Source organism: Dendrobates tinctorius, unplaced genomic scaffold, assembly GCF_039654945.1.
Source record: "Dendrobates tinctorius isolate UK_male_01 unplaced genomic scaffold, ASM3965494v1 ptg000151l, whole genome shotgun sequence".
Taxonomy (NCBI): Eukaryota; Metazoa; Chordata; class Amphibia; order Anura; family Dendrobatidae; genus Dendrobates; species Dendrobates tinctorius.
In genome coordinates this window covers 10016861-10035523 of record NW_027361818.1, presented here as the reverse complement: position 1 = coordinate 10035523, position 18663 = coordinate 10016861, and the positions used below count along the sequence as shown (strand labels likewise).

Here is an 18663-nt window from a genome sequence, read left to right as displayed (position 1 = left end):
TAGAGAAGCTCCGATCCCCCGACCCCCACCCCCCACATCTCTTCCCTCCCTCCCCAGGCACCTTAGGATATTCTCTGTCAACAAGCACAGCGGACAAGAAAAACACTTCCAAATGGCTAACAACCAAAAGGAACGCACAAACCTCAGCCAAAGAGTCATGGAAAGAGAAAAATCAGAGATGGGAAAGAGGAATCAAAGAGACATGAGAGATCTTCCTTACCTGACCTATCTATAACAATTGACGCCATCACACTTTCCCCCGTACCAGAGGTCCGCTGCCTCGGAGTAACCCTTGACTCTGCCCTGTCCTTCAAATCGCACATCTAAGCTCTCTCCACTTCATGCCGCCTCCAGCTCAAGAATATTTCCAGAATCCGTCCCTTCATCAACCCTCACTCTACTAAACTGCTTGTGCATGCCCTCATCTCCAATCTCAACTACTGCAACATCCTTTTCTGTGGCCTCCCTGCTAACACCCTCGCACCTCTGCACTCCATCTTTAACTCTGCTGCCCGATCAATTCATCTCTCTCCTCGCTACGCCTCCGCTTCTCCCCTCTGCAAATCTCTTCACTGGCTCCCAGTCCCTCAGTGTATCCAATTCAAATGACTAATACTGACGTACAAGGCCATCTATAACCTGTCTCCTCCTGAATAGCCCCCATCCTCTGGAATTCTTTGCCCCAACATGTCCGGCTATCAACCACACTCGGATCCTTCAGACGGAACCTGAAAACCCATCTCTTCAGGAAAGCCTACAGCCTGCAATACTGGAGCCACCACCTCACCATCACTGGAGCTGCTGAAACCCCCCAACCTACTGTCTCCTTTCCCACCATCCTGTAGAATGTAAGCCTGAAAGAGAGAGGACCCTGCCCCATCAGTCTGCCATTGTTAGTTTTACTGTAAGTGATATCTGTAATTTGTATGTAACCCCTTCTCATGAACAGCACCATGCGACCAATGGTGCTATATAAATAATTACTAATAAATACGCATGTGAGGACACCTGTTTCTTTGAAACAACTAATCATTCAAATTTATTCCAGTTATAATTTAGTAGTTTACCTTCTTATTTACATTTAGAAGCCATCGAGGCTGCCGAAATGGATATAAGATACTGGTTCCAAAAAGGTAAGTGAAGTAATTTCGATTGCATTTTTTTAGTATGTATGAAACATCAATCACCTACAAACTGTACTATGTTAATTTCTAAGATTTTCAGTCACAAAACCTCTCAAAATGGAAAAATGATCAAGATGACAGTAGTGGAAGTGGAAGCAATGATGGTGATAAAGATGGAACTAAACTGACCGAACCATCGGATTCGGAGTCTACTATGGAACAAGGGTCTAGTAATTTTTCCTTGGGACCTCAAACAATTGAAGAATACGATGGCTTCCATGAAAATGACATTGGTCGTTATGCTGGTCACGCCATTAAGTTACCACCAGAAAAAAAGATGAAATTGCTTACAAATCCCTGGGTTCCACCATCAAATTATGATTTTGGTTCTGATGCCAGCCATTTGAAAAGAAAATGTAACCGCTGCCGATTAGACCAATATACTCCTTGGTTGGTGTACTCAAGTCGTTTGAAAGGTGATCTTTGCATGCACTGTGTTCTGTTTCCTCCTGTTATTGGTACATTTAAAGGAGTTTTGGGGTCATTCATGGTAAGGCCATACATGAGGTTCAAAGATATACATGAAGCTTGTAGAAAGCACGTCGGCAGTCACTACCACAAAACTTCAACAGCTGATGCAAAAGCTTTCTTTAAAAAGTTCCAGTTGTCGTCCAGTTGCAAAATGATCACCAGAAGATGACTGAAAAAAAACCAAAAAAAAATATTGTCAATCATTTCTTGTATCATATTTTGTGGCGCTCATGATTTGCCGCTTAGAGGAAAGGAAGGAAATGGGGGGTTTTCTTTGACCTTTTAAGTCTGAGAACTGACTGTGGTGATGAGAAGCTAAAGAGTCACAACAATGCAGTCTACACTTCACCAAAAATTCAAAATGAGATTATTAGATTATGTGGTGAAGTTGTCAAAGAAGAATTATCGAACATTGTAAACAAGCAAAAGCTTACGCTGTAATGGCTGGTGAAACGGCAGATATCGCTGGAAAAGAACAGCTTTCTATCGGACTGCGGTTTTATGAGGAGAGTAAAGAAGAGAAAAAAAAAAAAAAATCAGGGAGGAATTTGTAGGCTATGTTGAGCTGAAATCTCATGATGCCCCTACAATCGCTAGCGCAATTGAGAGGTTTTTTTAGTTGATCAGAATCTTTCAGCAGAGAATTGTGTTGGATCGGATTTGTCGGTTGTTCTACGATGGCTGGAAAAGAAGGTGGTGTGCATGCCATACTGAAGAATAAGTACAGAAAATCTTTTATTTTTCAATTGCTCAAGCCAAAAACTAAATCCTGTGGTCAATGATGCTAGCAAACTACCAGCAATAAGAAACACAAGTGCAACGGTTAAGGATACAATATCCTTCTTTCGTGAGTCGCCAGCCTGCAGGAATTTGGTTCCCAATCTATCAAGACTGTGAGACCAGATGGTCTGAGAAATACAAGACCATAAGAAAATTTTCAGAAAGCTTCCATGAACTCGTCAATGCAGTAGAACATCTCTCGGTCGAAGGAAACTATGCTACAAGAAAATCTGCCTATCAATTGCAGCAACCCTTACCAGGCAGACAAGACACTTCAGTATACACAAGCTTGCCCGGGATTTACCCTCCCATGAACATTACCTCTATTTTCCTCTCCAAATAGTGTGGTTTTGAAAAAGACCAATCGTGGTCGAAATGTTAACCTCTTCGTCCGCAAGCTCTTTAATGTCACTTATCTCATGCACCTGGTGATGCTTGTATAAAACAATAAATACTTATTTTTGCACCTTCATCTACATTGAGCGCAGCTGATTCTATTTTGTATATCAATTGCACTGTGCAGTTACTAAACCAATTTTCATCGTAGGTTTAGTTATGATTGGAAAATACTCTGCGATTTTGGAACCTGTTGTGAACGTTCTACAAGGTAAAAATATGGATTTGATTATGGTGAGGAAACATATTGCCCAAATCCTTGATGTCATCAAGAAGGATCGACAAGAAATTGAGCATGTTTCTGGTGAATTAGTTAAAAAAAAAAAAATTCACTTGATATCACAGAGAAGGTTGGGGTTGAGTTATCAGTACCACGAATTGCTCAAAAGCAAATACACAAAAGTTATCCACCATCTGAGACTGCGATTGAATACTGGGGACGGTCATTGATCGTCCCTTATCTTGATTCCCTATCTTTGAATGTTAGATTCTCACACGAAAATACACCTGCTCTTGTCTTATCCCATCTTCATCCTTCATACATGCTAAAAATGGCTTCAAAAGATTTAGGGGAAAATGCAAAGTCTTTCATGGAGTTTTATGGGTTGGGAGATATCTCTGCAGAATTAGATTTGTAGTATAGTCTGCGGAAAAGGAAGGATTTAGCAGAAGAAAAAATTAAAGGACATTGAGTTGGCTGCACTTTTGGAGGAGGCTAATATTTTTTTCCCCTGCAACAAGACACGCACTCTTCATTCTAAGTGCTTTCCCATCCACCACCACAACTGTTGATCGATCTTTCAGTACCCTTCGAAGGGTAAAGACCCGGCTCAGAAGTACAGTGGGAGAGGACAGACTGACTGGGTTGTGTTTGAGGAGCGTCCATCGGAAAATCAAGGAAAATCAGGACTGGATTGAAACGAAAGTTTGGAACAAGTTTTCTTCAAACCCAAGAAAAATGATATTAGTATAAGACATGCAATTAGAATAAAAATCTACACTTTTTGCAAGCAAATAATTGTAATAACTAATATAGCACTGCTATAATTGCATATAATTTTCTTAAAAATTTCGCTTCATTCACCTTTTTCGTTCTAAAATTTTACAACCTTAACGACCATGTACTACAATTTGTGTTGCTGGCAATTAGCCAAATGCACAAGTCCTTCAGCAGCCTTATCTCATGGGTGGAGTCACTATACAAACCTTACAGTTTTTCAAATGCTTCCTCAGTGTATATAAGGCAGCCTACAGTGGTCACACTATCACTATTCAGGTTCTAGAAGGAGAAGCTTACTATTTCTAGAAAATGGCGTCTCCTGGAAAGCCAGGCCTTCTTCTCTGCAAGAGATGTCTGAAGTTTTATAAAAACCTGCGCAAGCATCTCTACAATGTATGCATGAAAACCTCTAAGGCAGAGATCAACAATGAAGTCAAGAATGCAAAAAAGGAGCAAGCACAGCGCGGCCCCATCCATCAGTCGTGCCTTATGACAGTCTCCACTTAGAAAACAGCCAACAAACAAATGACCAGGACATCAAAGTTTTTGGAAAGTCGTGGTTGCATTTTGACAGGAAAAACTTCTGAAAGGCATGTATGTGTTTCTTCATAGTACCATTTAACTATCCTAATTTTACACATGTAATTAATTTTTAGCTATATAGAAATTTTCATGCAAGATATATCTTAGTTGAGTCCCAATAAAATGTGAGACAGACACGCCAACAGTGCCAAAAAGTCTACCCCCACCCATCTAAGGCTAGTTTCACATTAGCGTTTTTTGCACAGCGCATCGTGCGCATAAACAACGCAAAGAAAAACGCATGCAAACGCAAAACAAACGCGCTTTTTTTAGCGTCATGCGTAAGCTGATGCGTCAAAAAAACGCAGCGTTGCTTGCGTTTTGCATGCGTTTGTGTTTTTTATGCGCATGCGTTTTTAGGTGTGACATTTCACAATAGAAAAATCCTTGAAAAACAATAGAAACAGTACACCAATGGGACACCAGTGGGCGTGTGTCATTGGAATGTTTTATATAGACCCTGTTACAGCTGAATTCCTCAGATTTTGCTGCTGTTTCCGGTGTCAAGATGGACCTGCGTCTGGATCATTTCCGATTCAAGTTGGATCTTGACATCGCGCTGTCTCAGGCGTATGCCTTTTCTTGCCAGCAAGAAAGGGAGAGGGAGAGACAGCAGAGAAGGCAGCGGCATCGGTTTTGGAGGCATCCAATAATCGAACTCCGGGAAAGCCGTGGAGCGTATCACACGCTGTACAGCGAGCTCCAGGAAAACCTGGAGAAATTTACAGACTATACCCAGATGTCCCAGGAAAGCTTCCAGGACTTGCTGGGTATGGTTGAAGGAATCATCCGAAGACTGGACACTCAGCTCCGGCGTGCCATTCCTCCCGAAGAACGGCTCCTCGTCACCTTACGGTATTGTAATGTTTTTATGTTTGCATAATTTTTTTTTTTTCCCCCAATTTCTTTTTTTTGCTAAAAATTTCTGTGTTTTTTGTAATGAATTTTCACATTATTTTTGGGAAATTGCTTTTTTGCATAATGGTTTTTCTTCTGTCAGGTACTAATCCCAAGCCTTTATAAAATGTTTTTCTGCTGTCGTATTAAAAAAACATGCTAAATAGTTATGCCATGTACTTTTTACTTTCAGTGTTTTATTAAGACCCTAGACAGAAATATAAATTGTTTTTCTTTTTATGTTTTGCAGGTTCCTGGCAACTGGAGAGAGTCTTTCATCCCTGCATTTCCAGTACCGGCTGGGAATCTCCACTTTATCCGAGATTGTTGCCTACACCTGCAGGGCTCTGTGGGACGTTCTGTGTCGGGAGTTTCTGCCCTTGCCCACCGCCGAAAAGTGGCTTCAAATATCGGACAAATTCTGGGCAGTCTGCAATTTCCCGAACTGCCTAGGAGTGGTGGACGGGAAGCACACCCGCATCACAAAACCCACAAGAAGTGGCTCTGAGTACTACAACTACAAGAAGTACTTTTCTACAGTACTCATGGCCATTGCGGATGCAGACTGCCGGTTTGTGGCGGTGGACATAGGGGCATTCGGACGGGGCAACAATTCCCAGACTTTTAAAAATTCTGATATGGGCCGGAGGTTGTACGGCAACCAGTTCAATTTTCCACTGGCACGGCCTCTTCCCCAAACCCAAGCTCCACCACTGCCATTTGTAGTGGTTGGGGATGAGGCATTTCAGATGTGCCAAAACCTGCTCAAGCCGTACTCCAGCCGTGACTTGGACCACTCCAAGAAAGTATTCAACTACAGGCTTACGAGAGCACGCAGGACTGTAGAGTGCACCTTTGGCATTCTAGTGTCCAGATGGCAAATTCTCAGCACCGCCATCAATCTCAAACTGGAAACAGTGGATGAGGTGGTGAAGGCGTGCGTGGTTCTGCACAATTTTGTTATGGCAAAGGAGCGGCCGAACTTTGACATGGATGAACCTGCTGCAAACCCTTTGCCAGATTTTACTCAGCACCATCTTCGGTCATCAGTCGAAGTTGCCCAAATGAGGGACCAATTTGCGGACTTGTTATCCGATGTGGGTCATGTAGCATGGCAGGATCAAATGGTGTAATAGCTTTGTTGTTTGTTAATAATAAAATACCTGTTTTTTTTTATACCTGTACCCAGTGTACTGTGTCTTAATACACTCCACTACTCGCCTGCCCAGGTGTCCAGTGAAATCAGGATGCTGTGCTTCCTGACTTTACTAGGACTCCTGACCAGGTGACCCTACATATAAGAGTTGTATGACCTTCCTCATTTCTCCAGTCCGTGTTCATAAGGCATATTGCAGAGAAGGTGTAGATAATACAACTAATATTTATATCACCTGGCCTAAGTATATTGATTTTGGGATGCAGTAGCATCCTTCACTCTGTCTGATAACTGACCATGTGATTAAAAATATTAGTTGTAGTATCTCCACTGTTGCACGCAGACTGGAGAGATGATAAAGGTTTATACAACTTTTACAATCCCCAGGCCTGGTGTCATGATGAATTGATGATGCCCCCAAAAAACACATCCTGACTTCAGAAAATTTAGACACCTGGCCAGGTGAATACACATAGGAGTTAACCTCCAGCATCTCTCCAGTCTGTGTGCAATAGGTAATGAAGACTGAAGCGACGCTGCAGATTAGAACTCATAGGTATACTCACCTGGCCAGGTGTGCTAAATAGTTATTACACCAGGCCAGGGTATTTGTAGATATGGCCTGTAATTTCTCCATCATCTATTCAGTCTATTTGCCACAGACTGTATAGATGATGTGGTTCATTACAAGGTATCTAGAATCCCCTGGCCTTGTGTCACAGAGTGAAATGAGGATGGGCAAAACACACCATCCTCAATTCACTCTTTATGACACCTGGCAAGGTGAGAATAGATATGCCTTGCACCCTCCACCATCAGTCTGACCAATATTAGCAGACTGAAGAGCCTGGTGGATGAAAATACAAGTCATATATTTGTGTTTTTGACATCACATAGCTCCAGGACTGACACAAGAAACATGTGTCAGTACTGGAGCTATGAGGTGTCAAAAACACAAAGTGTATAGCGCAGTGTGTGCAGGCGGCGAAAGACACAATAACCAAACATTATTTTCACATCAAACTTTAACATTTATTTAAATAAAAGAAATTAAGATTTAAAAAAAAAAAAAGAAAGAAATTTACTTGGGGTCAGTTGGTGGAAACTGGGGGGTGTGGAGGGATGAGGAACGGCTTAGGGTGGAGGATGGGGTTCTAGAGGAAGGAGGAACCAAAGAAGTGGGGGAAGGCAGCAGAGGCAAGGAAGGTTGGGAAGTGGGAGGTGAGGGAGTAGGGAGGGTTAGAGTCCTTTTTTTTTTATGATGGTGGCCCGTCGGCGTGCTGCTGTCCTGCCTGGAGCCTGAGGACTGGCTCGACCCCGGGGACCGCCTTGAGCCTGTGGACCGGCTGGAGCTGGGGGACCGCCTGGAGCTTGTGGACCGCCTGCAAGGATCCTGTAGCTGCTGTGGCATGCTGGTCGTGGTGGTGGTGGATGTCCTGGCAGGGGCCGTAAATGGTGAATGCGGGTCCCCCAGCTGATGCTGCTCCGAGGTGGTGGTGGCGGTCCATGCAGGCGTGTTGGCGGTGGCGGTCCATACCGGGGTGGTCCTCCCGGTGATGGTGGTGGGGGCGGCGTTGCCCCAGTCAGGGGTGGTGCTCCGGGTGTTAGTGCTGGTGGCGCTCCAGGCAGGGGTGGTGACGACGGGCCATCCAGTGGTGGTGATGGTGGCGGAAGCAGTGGGCCAGGCAGGAGCAGCGCTTGGCATGGTGTTGGCGGGGAAGTGTCCAGCTGCACTCGGACTTGGGGCGGTATATTGGTGTCCGGCGTTGCTTGGAAGTGTGGTGGCCGTGCAGTGATATGCAGCAGAAGTAGATAATGCTGTGAATCGAGTCAGCGGTGGCTCCGGTGGAAACGCCACCGCTGACTGCTGCATATACCTACTCTGCTGCATAGCCTGCATAAAAGCATTGTTGCAGGCCTGCATGACAGTCAACTGGAGTTCAGGGGTAAGGTGTTCCGCCGTGTCCCGAGCTATTTGTGTATAAAAATGTTGAGCTGGTCTGGCGAGGTCGACTTCCAGGCGCTCAAGGCAACCCTCGATAGACTTGCAGCGTTGGTCCAAAAGGAGGAAACCGCTCTCAAGTCTATCGGAGAGTGCCTTGAGGCTACTCTGAAAGACCGAGTTCAATTCAACGAACTCGGGCATGACAGGCCTGTCCGAGGTCCTCTGCCACTGCTGGCGGGAAGTGTCCGCAAAACCAGTGGCAGAGACCTGGGACAGGGGAACACCTGAGCGACCAGCTTCCTGGTCTCCAGATGACTGTGGTGCAGACCTGCAAGGTACTTCCTCGCTGATGGATGGCTGGGACGGGTCCGGGGCAGCTTGATGAAGGACCACTTCAGGCCCAGGTTGCAGGGTGCTGCTCCAGGTGCTGTGAAAAGAAAAGAAAGAAATTACTACCATAAATGAACAATCGCCAACTCCTGTGGAATAGAAAAGCACAGAATAAAACACAATACAACTAGAAAGTACTTGCGTTCGGGAGGCAAGGACCGGTCTTAAAAATGCCAAGGCACGATGATATCTGTATTTCGTGCCGGTCCTGGCCGCAGCACCACTGCGAACCTGCTTCTCCTGACGGATATCCCTGTTGAAGCGGTCCTTCATCGAGCGCCAACGGGTTCTGACTTTGTTCACTGTGGGTAAAAAAAAAATAAAAAAAAAAAAAAAAATAAGACTATGCACTGGAGGCCGTGATCACCCAACTGTGTGTGATGCTAGAAACTCCATGGAGTTACTAGCATCACACACAGTTGGGTGATCCCAGCCAAGATCACTGCTGCATCACACTGCATTTATATACTTACGAAAATCCTTGCGGACCCGGGGAGAGGCGTTGTCCCAGCCATCCATCAGCGATTCGGCTACCTCGTTCCAGAGCCACCGGATCACCACGTTGTCCGAGTGCAGTTGGTGACGGGTGTCCCACAGCGGGACTTGCTCCTTGACTAGACGGATGAGCTCGTCATTGTCCAGGGCAAGGTCCTCCTTCCGTTGTGGAGCCTAGAAAAGAAAGGCAAACATTAATGTTGAAATATTTTAAAATGAAAAATATAGAAAATAAGCCAGCCATGAAAAAAATTTTTTTTTACATGAAAATAAAAGGAAAAAAACCTTGAATAAAAAACACAGAAAAAACCCAGCATGAAAATGTTAAAAAGACATTAACACACCCTCTCACCTCAACTGGCCTTGCTATCTATCACCCCACAAGAACTAAATCAAACTCTTTCCCCTTTAATAATTCATATTCTTCTTATTACCAAAAGTTCCATAGCTTTTCATTGGAAACGACCGGACATTCCAACCATTGAAGATATAAGAGACAAAATCTCCTTACATAAATCTTTTGAACTAAAACTAGCCACTATTAACAATAATATTGGCCATTTCTCCCGCAAATGGTTCAGATGGATTGCATTATTTCCCTCAAGCTAACTCTACAGCAATTGCTGCACTGATACTTTGTTGTTTGTTCTTTTCTCTGTTCCAGAGATAATCTGGCGACTGTTAAACATATAGTTATAGTATTGTTCTGGTTATAAGATAACCCAGTTAATTATACTACACCGCTAATGTCTTGAAAATAAAAACTTGTTCGGACCATTTGGTCCTTCCCCCCTTTTCCCTTCCCTCCTCACCCGCCCATCCCCTCCCTGAGACCCCTTTTTCCTCACTATTGTAAAACCCCTTAATAAAATTGGTTTGAAAACAAAAAGACATTAACAAATGATTACCAAAAAACATAGAAAATAAACCAGCATAGAAATTAAAATAAAATAAAAAACATACCAAGAAAAAACCAAAAAATAACAGTAGGAAAATTACCAAAAAACAAAAAAAAAAAAAAAAAAAAACACAAGATAAAATTATTTCAATACAGTTCCAAAAAAAAAAAAAAAAAAAAATAAGAAAATAACCAAGCATAGAGATCAACTAAAAAAAAAAAAAAAAAAAAAAAAAAAAGAGACATAAGTACATAGAAATGTATTCAAAATTCAGCCAGACATTAGGTTTTATACTTACATTGGTACAGCTTGGGTTTTTTGTTGTGACTCTTGCAGCAGTCTGTAGAGTATTGGGGAATTCCAGTGCCCACACAATCTTTTATCACCTTGGTTTTTGGGAGTGGATTTCCATTGTCTAGACCACATTCCAGACTTGTTTACCTAAAAAACGCATGCGCGCAAAAGCGCACGCAAGACCATGCGCACGCACGCGTTACCATAGACTGCAATGTGTTGTTTTTGCGCATTCCGTGTGCAAGCGTGCGCATGCGTTGTTTTGACGAGACAGGGCGGACCAAAAAATGCAACATGTTGCGTCTGGCGCGCCTGGCGAAAGACAAAAGCGCATGCGCACGAAAACGCGAACGTGCGCAAGACCATGCGCCCGCCATGTTAAACATAGTTGTGCCGTGCGCATGATGCGCTGCGCACAAAAGCGCTAATGTGAAACCAGCCAAAGGGACATGCTGGTGCACAGTCAATATAGGAGACCGGCAATGTGTGGGGATTGTAGCATGTGCAAGTGGATGAGACCTAATAAGTCCTTCTGTAGCTCAGCCACGGGAAAGACATTTTACCAACGTGATTTTTCGATTTGTAAGACTACTGGAGTGGTCTATTTGGCTACATGTTCTTGCCCAAAGGACTATATAGGCAAGACCAAAAGGGAATTTAGACAAAGAGTGGGTGAGCATATGGGGGACATTAGGAATGGAAGAGCTACCCCACTGGCGAAGCACAGGCAATCTGTCCATAACAGTTGCCTCGCTGACGTTAAGTTTACGATCATCGAGGTAGTTAATGTTAACCCCCGAGGGGGGAATACGGACAAAACTATCCTTAAAAGGGAATGCGAATGGATTTTTAGGATGGAGAGTCTTGAACCCAAGGGGATTAGTGAACAATTGTCTTTTGCCTGTTTTCTTTAGTCTGGTAGTTTTTTTGCAGCAATTTTTCTGCACTAATCTTCGTCATTATTTTAATCAGGACCAGTATAGATTACAGGACTATTTCTGAATTCTTGTTAGGGCCTAATGTTACGACCCTCATGGATTTACCATGAAAAAATTTTTTGGTTATTATTTCCCCCTCAATACTGCATGGGACTAGATATCCTGTAATATGTGACCATCTCTATTGATAAAGAGATAAATATATGGTCTCCAAGATGATTTCTGGATATACAATGACTCATGTGAATATATATCAAAGTACATAACTATCTTTAATGGTATCTGGATAAAATTCTCATGGAGATAAGGAGGCAAAGATATGGTCTCCAAGAGGAGCTATATGATATATAATGATTTATGCAAATTTTTATCAGAATATACAACTATGTCAAAGACACATGGATAAAAAAACTCTTAAATAGAGAAAACCCTTATTTGTTCAAACACTGCGCGTATGAATTCTATAATGGCGTTTATATCTATAGGGTCTATCATTAGTCATTTGAGTCTGCGCAATAGCCATCTGTAGGCCAATGACGTTTCCTGTCATGGTGGTGCGGTTCATTTTGAGCCTGCGCCCCTGATACTAACATGAGACTGGTGAGGCAATTACTCTGTGTGGATCTCGGGAGCATGCGCGCCAGGAGTGGGTAAACACAAAAGCCCAGTTACCCGAAAGTGATAAGGCAGTCCCGATTGTGGACAGGAAGGTCGCGTTCTATGGCGCGAGACATGCTTCAATGACATGCGCACTGAGATGGAGGGCTGTATGCATCGCGCTTTTTTGGCGCGAGATGTGCATTACATGGCCCTGCAGACATGCGCGAGACACGATAATGACATGCGCACTGAGAGGTAGGGCGCGAGTATAGTGCTCTATGGCGCAATATGGGAGTCACACGCCTTACGTTCATGCGCATTGAGGGTAAGGGGTGTGTTCCTGAACTGCGTCCGGGGCTGGCGGATGCTGTGGCGGTATGTTTAAATTGAGGGGGATATCGTGGCGGTCCAGCTACTACACCACATAAGGACACAAGTCATATTGATGTAAGGCCTCCTGATGAGCCCGGACGGGGCAAAACGCGTTGAGGCGCTATAAGCTATTTGGCAGATGGCGGGTGATACGATGAGTATTTGAAATATATGTATCTGAGCATGTCTACTAGTGGCATCTGTACATTTTCTGTCTGATTCATGACGGGGTTTATTGTATAATACAGTGGACACAGGCTCAGAGGTTGTTAGACCCTAAGGCTGTGTGCACACGCTGCGGTTGTACCCGCGATTCCGCAGCGGTTTTAACCCTGCGGAACCGCTGCGGTTTCCGCAACAAGGTACAGTGCCATTAAAGTTAATGGTAAAACGAAACCGCTGTGCACATGGTGCGGTAAAATACAAAATACAATCCGCAGCATGTCAATTATTTCTGCGATTCCGCAGCGGTTCTGCACCCATAGACTTGTATAGAGTCTTTACAATCCGCAACAAATTCGGCATATGTGCGGTTTTTGCTGCGGATTTGGGTGTCAAAACCGCTGCATAGGGAAGTGATGTCAGGCGGGAGGAAGTGTGTGGGCGGAGTGTAGTGTAGGGAAAAAGCAGGAAGTTGCTGTCATGGAAGGCTACCGTCGCATGGGGATCGATGTGGGACGTCTGATCGATTTGGTATGTATGCATGTATGTATGTTTGTGTGTCTGTCTGTGTGCGTCAGTCTGTGTGCGTCAGTCCCCATGCGACAGTAGCCCCACAATTGTGCTCAGTCGCCGTATGGGCCTGCTACCCCCATCCGGCTATAGGATGGGAGAGTAGTCCCTGCGGTGACCGAGCACAATTGTGCATGTAAAAAAAAAAAAAAAAATACAATACATGTAATATTACACAAAGACATGACATACAAACATAAAACATACATTACATACTCACCATACAGCACATGTTGTTCCCCGAAGCCATTGCGGTGCTCCTGCAGTGTATCGCCGAGTTTTCCGGTGTTCGGCCGCTCCGGGACCTCGCTTTACGGCTCTTCTGCTGCGTTTGACCTTTCCCACGCAGCAGTGCCGTAAAGGAGGTTACCTGAGTCACTGAACTCAGGTAAACTCTGGGCACATGCGCAGTAACACACTACAGGAGCTGAGCTCCTGGCAGTGTGTTTCTGCAGCCATGGAGAATGGTCACATCACCTGATGTGACTGTTCTCCATGTCAGATCGTCGTGGGACACTCGTTTTATGGACTGCGACGGAACGGTAGGTATAGAATTGGTTTGTTGTTTTATTTTTTCTCTAGGTTGATCGAGGGCGTCGCATTGGATTGCGCGCAAAATAAATTTTTGGTCAAAAAAAACTGTTTTATTTCATTAAAAAATTTTTTTAAAATGTGTCTTTTTTCAAACTTTCTCTATGGGCTTAATAATGGATCGGCGTCTTATTGACGCTTCTCCATTATTAACCGGGGTTAACGACACCTGTCAATCAAAGGTGGCATTAACCCCTTTATTACCCCACATCCCGCCGCCGCGGTGCGGGAGTGGGAAGAGAGGGGCTAAGTGCCGGAATTGGCGCAACTTATAGATGCGCCATTTCTGGGGCGTCTGCGGCCTCATATTTGTAGCCGGGGGGGGGGCAATATCCATGACCCCTTCCTAGGCTATGAATATGAGCCCGCAGCTGTCTGCATAGCCTTTCTGGCCCTAAAATATGGGGGACCCCCACATCATTTTCTTTTTGGGGGTCTCCCTTTTTTTTGGAGCCAGAGAGGCTACGCAGACAGCTGCGGGCTCATATTCGTAGCCTGGGAAAGGGGACTTGGATATTAACCCCTTCCCAGGTTGTAAATATCAGCCCGCAGTTGTCTGCTTAGCCTTTCTGGGCCCAAAATATGGGGGACCCCCACGTCATTTTCTTTTTGGGGGTCTCCCTTTTTTTTGGAGCCAGAGAGGCTACGCAGACAGCTGCGGGCTCATATTCGTAGCCTGGGAAAGGGGACTTGGATATTAACCCCTTCCCAGGTTGTAAATATCGTCCTGCATGTTTTTTCTTTTTTTTCTGGCCCTCCCTTTTTTTTTTTCCTTACAATTATTTTTATTAATGTTGGGGTTATTTGCTTTTGAACAGTTTAGGATTTAAAATGGATCTGCGTCTTATTGACGCTTATCCATTCTTAACCGTGCCTAATGTCACCTATCAGAAAAGGTGACATTAAGCCCTATTGTCGCCGCTACATGGTAGTGGGAAGAGAGTAGCTAGGCCAAAGTATTTCCGCATCTTATAGATGCGGACTTTCTTTGGCAGAGGCGGACTCATATGTACATGCGGGGGGGGTCAAGATCCATATGCAAACATCGGTGGCATATCTAGAGCATGGCAGAATGCTGTAGCTAATCCTCTGATGGCGGTATATTCCCTAAATTTAAAATATCAACCATTTTGTGTTGGTTACAGCATGTTAACACATTACTGTCTATACATTTTAGGTCCGGGACTATTCAGCTGTCTGGGACCAGGCAGAGGAGACCTACAAGGACCGATATTATAGGGACCTGTGCTGGACAAAAATTTGCCGCCAGATGTTTTCCGACTGGGATCAATTCACGAATGCCGTACAGTCTCAAATTGGTAATTTGCAAACTTTTTATGATGTCTAATATATATATATATATATATATATATATATATATATATATATATATATATATATATATATATATATATATATTCGAAAATGTACTCAAGTTTTTCTTTTTGTTTGTTCTGTAGAGAAAGATCTTAAGCAGCGTTGGCGGTCGGTAAGGGACCGTTTTAACAAGTTTCTGGTTAACTGTTCCAAAAGTGGATCATCGCCAAGCAAGAAGCACTTTCCCTTTTTTGAAGAACTCCAGTTTGTGATATCAAGCAGGAATGTGCGGAGGTATTTTTTTGAAAAAGCCCCAAAAAAACTTGTAATGTGTTTAGCCATGTGTATAGTAAAAATTGGGTGCGTTGCGTAATTAACGCTGCGTCATGTTACATCGTTCAATTGCCAGGATACAGATGTTACAGGAGTGTATTTCCGTAAATGCTTTCAACACTATGCGTTCAAAGATGTAGGGATGAGGACTACCTAACACGACATGTTGCACGTTTATTGTACAACGCAGCATGTCTAGCTAGCTTGCGTAGGCATTCTTGCTACGCAAGCTAAGTTTAAACGTCAAATTATAGCATCATGTTATTTGTCATGTCTTTATTGAAAACAGGCTTTATCACCATGGTGCAAGAAAAAGGTAGCAGCACTTTTCGATGAGTGGGATGTTGGCTGTGTCCAAAGTGTAGCTTCTATGCCGCAAGGCTACATACCATACTAATGTTTTATTTTTTTTCTTTCCAGCACTCAAGGGAACATTGAACCGTCTAAACAGACCGAACAAGAGTCCGAAGATGGAGCAGGATCCTCTGGAGCTGGGGAGATCTGTTCACCAAGTGTCGAACCACCTTCTGCCGTTGCCACATGCTCTGCATCTGATGGAACATCTGCAACACCAGCTGCAGGAACATCTGGTTCTGCAGAACCTGTTGTTCAACACCGACCTGCCTGTCCGGTGGCAGGAGAGCCGACAAAAAAATAAATAAATAAATAAATGAAGATCCTACTGTCAAGGCAGCGACGGATACTCTGGCGTTAATTAAAAAATCCACTTCAGAGGACCAGTATGATTTCTTTGCGCTGCAAATTGCAAGCCAAACTCGATCATTGCCACCGGACAGGCAGTCAATTTTCATGAGTGTGGTCCAGATGTCCCTAACGGCTCTAAAGGACCCTGCTCCGATCTTCAACTATGAACAGATTTGGACGGGGCTTTTTGGCCTATTCAGGGCCAGACAACAAGGCCCGCAACCTCCAGCCCCTGTGCGCCAAGACAGTGAACACCACAGCTTCACCCAGCAGTTGCAGGCAGCGGGAGACTCCACATCAGATTGCAGGCCTGGGTATGGCTATTACCCCCAGTACTACAACTTAAATTAAAGTTATCTTTTTGTTTTATCAGTTTTTGTTCTGTTGTTCTGAAATGGACTCATTTGTGTCCACAATGTTTTTTCAAATTGAAAAAAAAGAGGTTGACATGTTTGTCAAATGGTATTTATCCATAAATAAATTTATACGTTTCCAAAATTATTTTGTTGTCCTTCTTGCTCCTTCCTATGATCTGTCTTTTCCAGTCTCTATGCTCTACCTTACGTTATGATTATTTGTCGTAGACTCTGCCCTGTTCTTCAGGTTACGTTCCCTAGCTCTTGTACCTTGCCTGTGTTCCTTGTGTACTTTTTTGTGTATGTTTTTGAAGGCACGTGCATTTTCACTGTCACCTTTTGGAACAAGCTTTGCCGTGACGTCTTGCATGCGTCTTCTGTACCTTAGCCATACATTGTCGCTGTGTGACCCTTGCATGCGCCTGGTTGTAACCGTGCCCTCCTCTCTGTGCCTCAGCCGGGTTTTCCATGCTTTCTTGCACCCACACTGTTTCTTGCACTGTGCTTTTTGTGCTTCTTTATCAGAAGGCTTTTTCGATTATTGCTACCTTTAATCTCTGTTGTGTTCTGATCTGTATGAGCTGCGTTGAAACCTTACGTGTTGTCCGTACCCACCTGTTACTGCCTATGTTCTACTCTTTGCCCAGAAACCTGCCCCTGGCATGTGTCTCTTCAGGACGTTGTGTTGAATCCTGCCTTAGACCATGTCTTGAACTGACGCTCCTCCTTGAATGAACCCTTGAACCCTGGCTTGCCTGCCGGATGCACGTAGTCTGGCGTTGGCTGACACAGGTCCGGAGAGTGATGACTGCGCCCTGATGTCCGGAGATGATGTCCACATCATGATGTCCAGACCGGTTGATCGTTGCCAGATGTCAGGAGTCATATGCCACCTAACCCTTGTCTGAACCCAGGCGTGCCACCTAGCATAACATGCCTTGGATGTTGGCGTGCAGTCGCACGCACCTTGATGTGTATCACTCTGTCCTCATCATTAAGTATTTACACAGTTGTTACCCTAAGCTTTAATGACGAGAATAAAAATCTTTATTTTTAGATAGCGGAAACATTCCACAGAGCTTACAGTTTGCACACATTATTATCACTGTCCACAATGGGGCTCACAATCTAGATTACCTATCAGTATGTCTTTGGAATGTGGGAGGAAACCGTAGAAGCCGGAGGAAACCCACGCAAACACGGGGAGTACATAGAAACTCATTGCAGATGTTGCCCTTGGTGGGATTCGAACCCAGGACTGCAAGGCTGCAGCGCTAACCACTGAGCCACCGTGCTGCCCTGTGTCCACACTTGGTCTTGTCTTGTATCATGCACATACTCTTTTGTCAGACACACTTGTGTCTTCCTTGAGCCGGCCTTCTAGTTACAGCAGTCATAGTGCCTCACACAACTTTTATTGCCCCTGAGACACTCCATGTATTGGTGGTGGTTCCTCACAGTGTCAGCTCTCCCTGGTTGAGTGTGTGCCACAACCTAGATCGTCAACAGCAAAAGAGACAGTCATATTAACCTTAAACTATGGGATGTGTCTAAGTACATGTGTGAGTACGTGTGTAAGTACGTGTGTGTGAGTGCATGTGAAGTGTGTGTGTGAGTGCATGTGAAGTACGTGTGTGAGTACGTGCGTACGTGTGTGTGTGAGTGCATGTGAAGTACGTGTGTGTGAGTGCATGTGAAGTACGTGTGTAAGTACGTGTGTGTGAGTGCATGTGAAGTACGTGTGTGAGTACGTGCGTACGTGTGTGTGTGAGTGCATGTGAAGTACGTGTGTGTGAGTGCATGTGAAGTACGTGTGTAAGTACGTGTGTGTGAGTGCATGTGAAGTACGTGTGTGAGTGAGTGTGTGTGTGTGAGTGCATGTGAAGTACGTGTGTGAGTACGTGCGTACGTGTGTGCATGTGAAGTACGTGTGTAAGTACGTGTGTTTGAGTGCATGTGAAGTACGTGTGTGTGTGAGTGCATGTGAAGTACGTGTGTGAGTACGTGCGTACGTGTGTGTGTGAGTGCATGTGAAGTACGTGTGTGCATGTGAAGTACGTGTGTAAGTACGTGTGTGTGAGTGCATGTGAAGTACGTGTGTGCGAGTGCTTGTGAAGTACATGTGTGAGTACGTGTGTGTGTGTGAGTGCATGTGTGTGAGTGCATGTGAAGTACGTGTGTAAGTACGTCTGAGTGCATGTGAAGTACGTGTGTGAGTACGTGCGTACGT

General features: G+C 44.3%; 1 long non-coding RNA gene across 1 annotated transcript in view; it reads right to left on the bottom strand.

The window, feature by feature from the left end:
- Positions 1–1011: 1011 nt before the first annotated feature.
- Positions 1012–18663, bottom strand: part of LOC141050240 (uncharacterized) — a 94581-nt gene continuing 76929 nt past the window's right edge. The window contains exon 5 of the long non-coding RNA XR_012220498.1: positions 1012–1824. This is a non-coding gene — a long non-coding RNA (uncharacterized lncRNA). The remainder of the gene's footprint in view (positions 1825–18663) is intronic.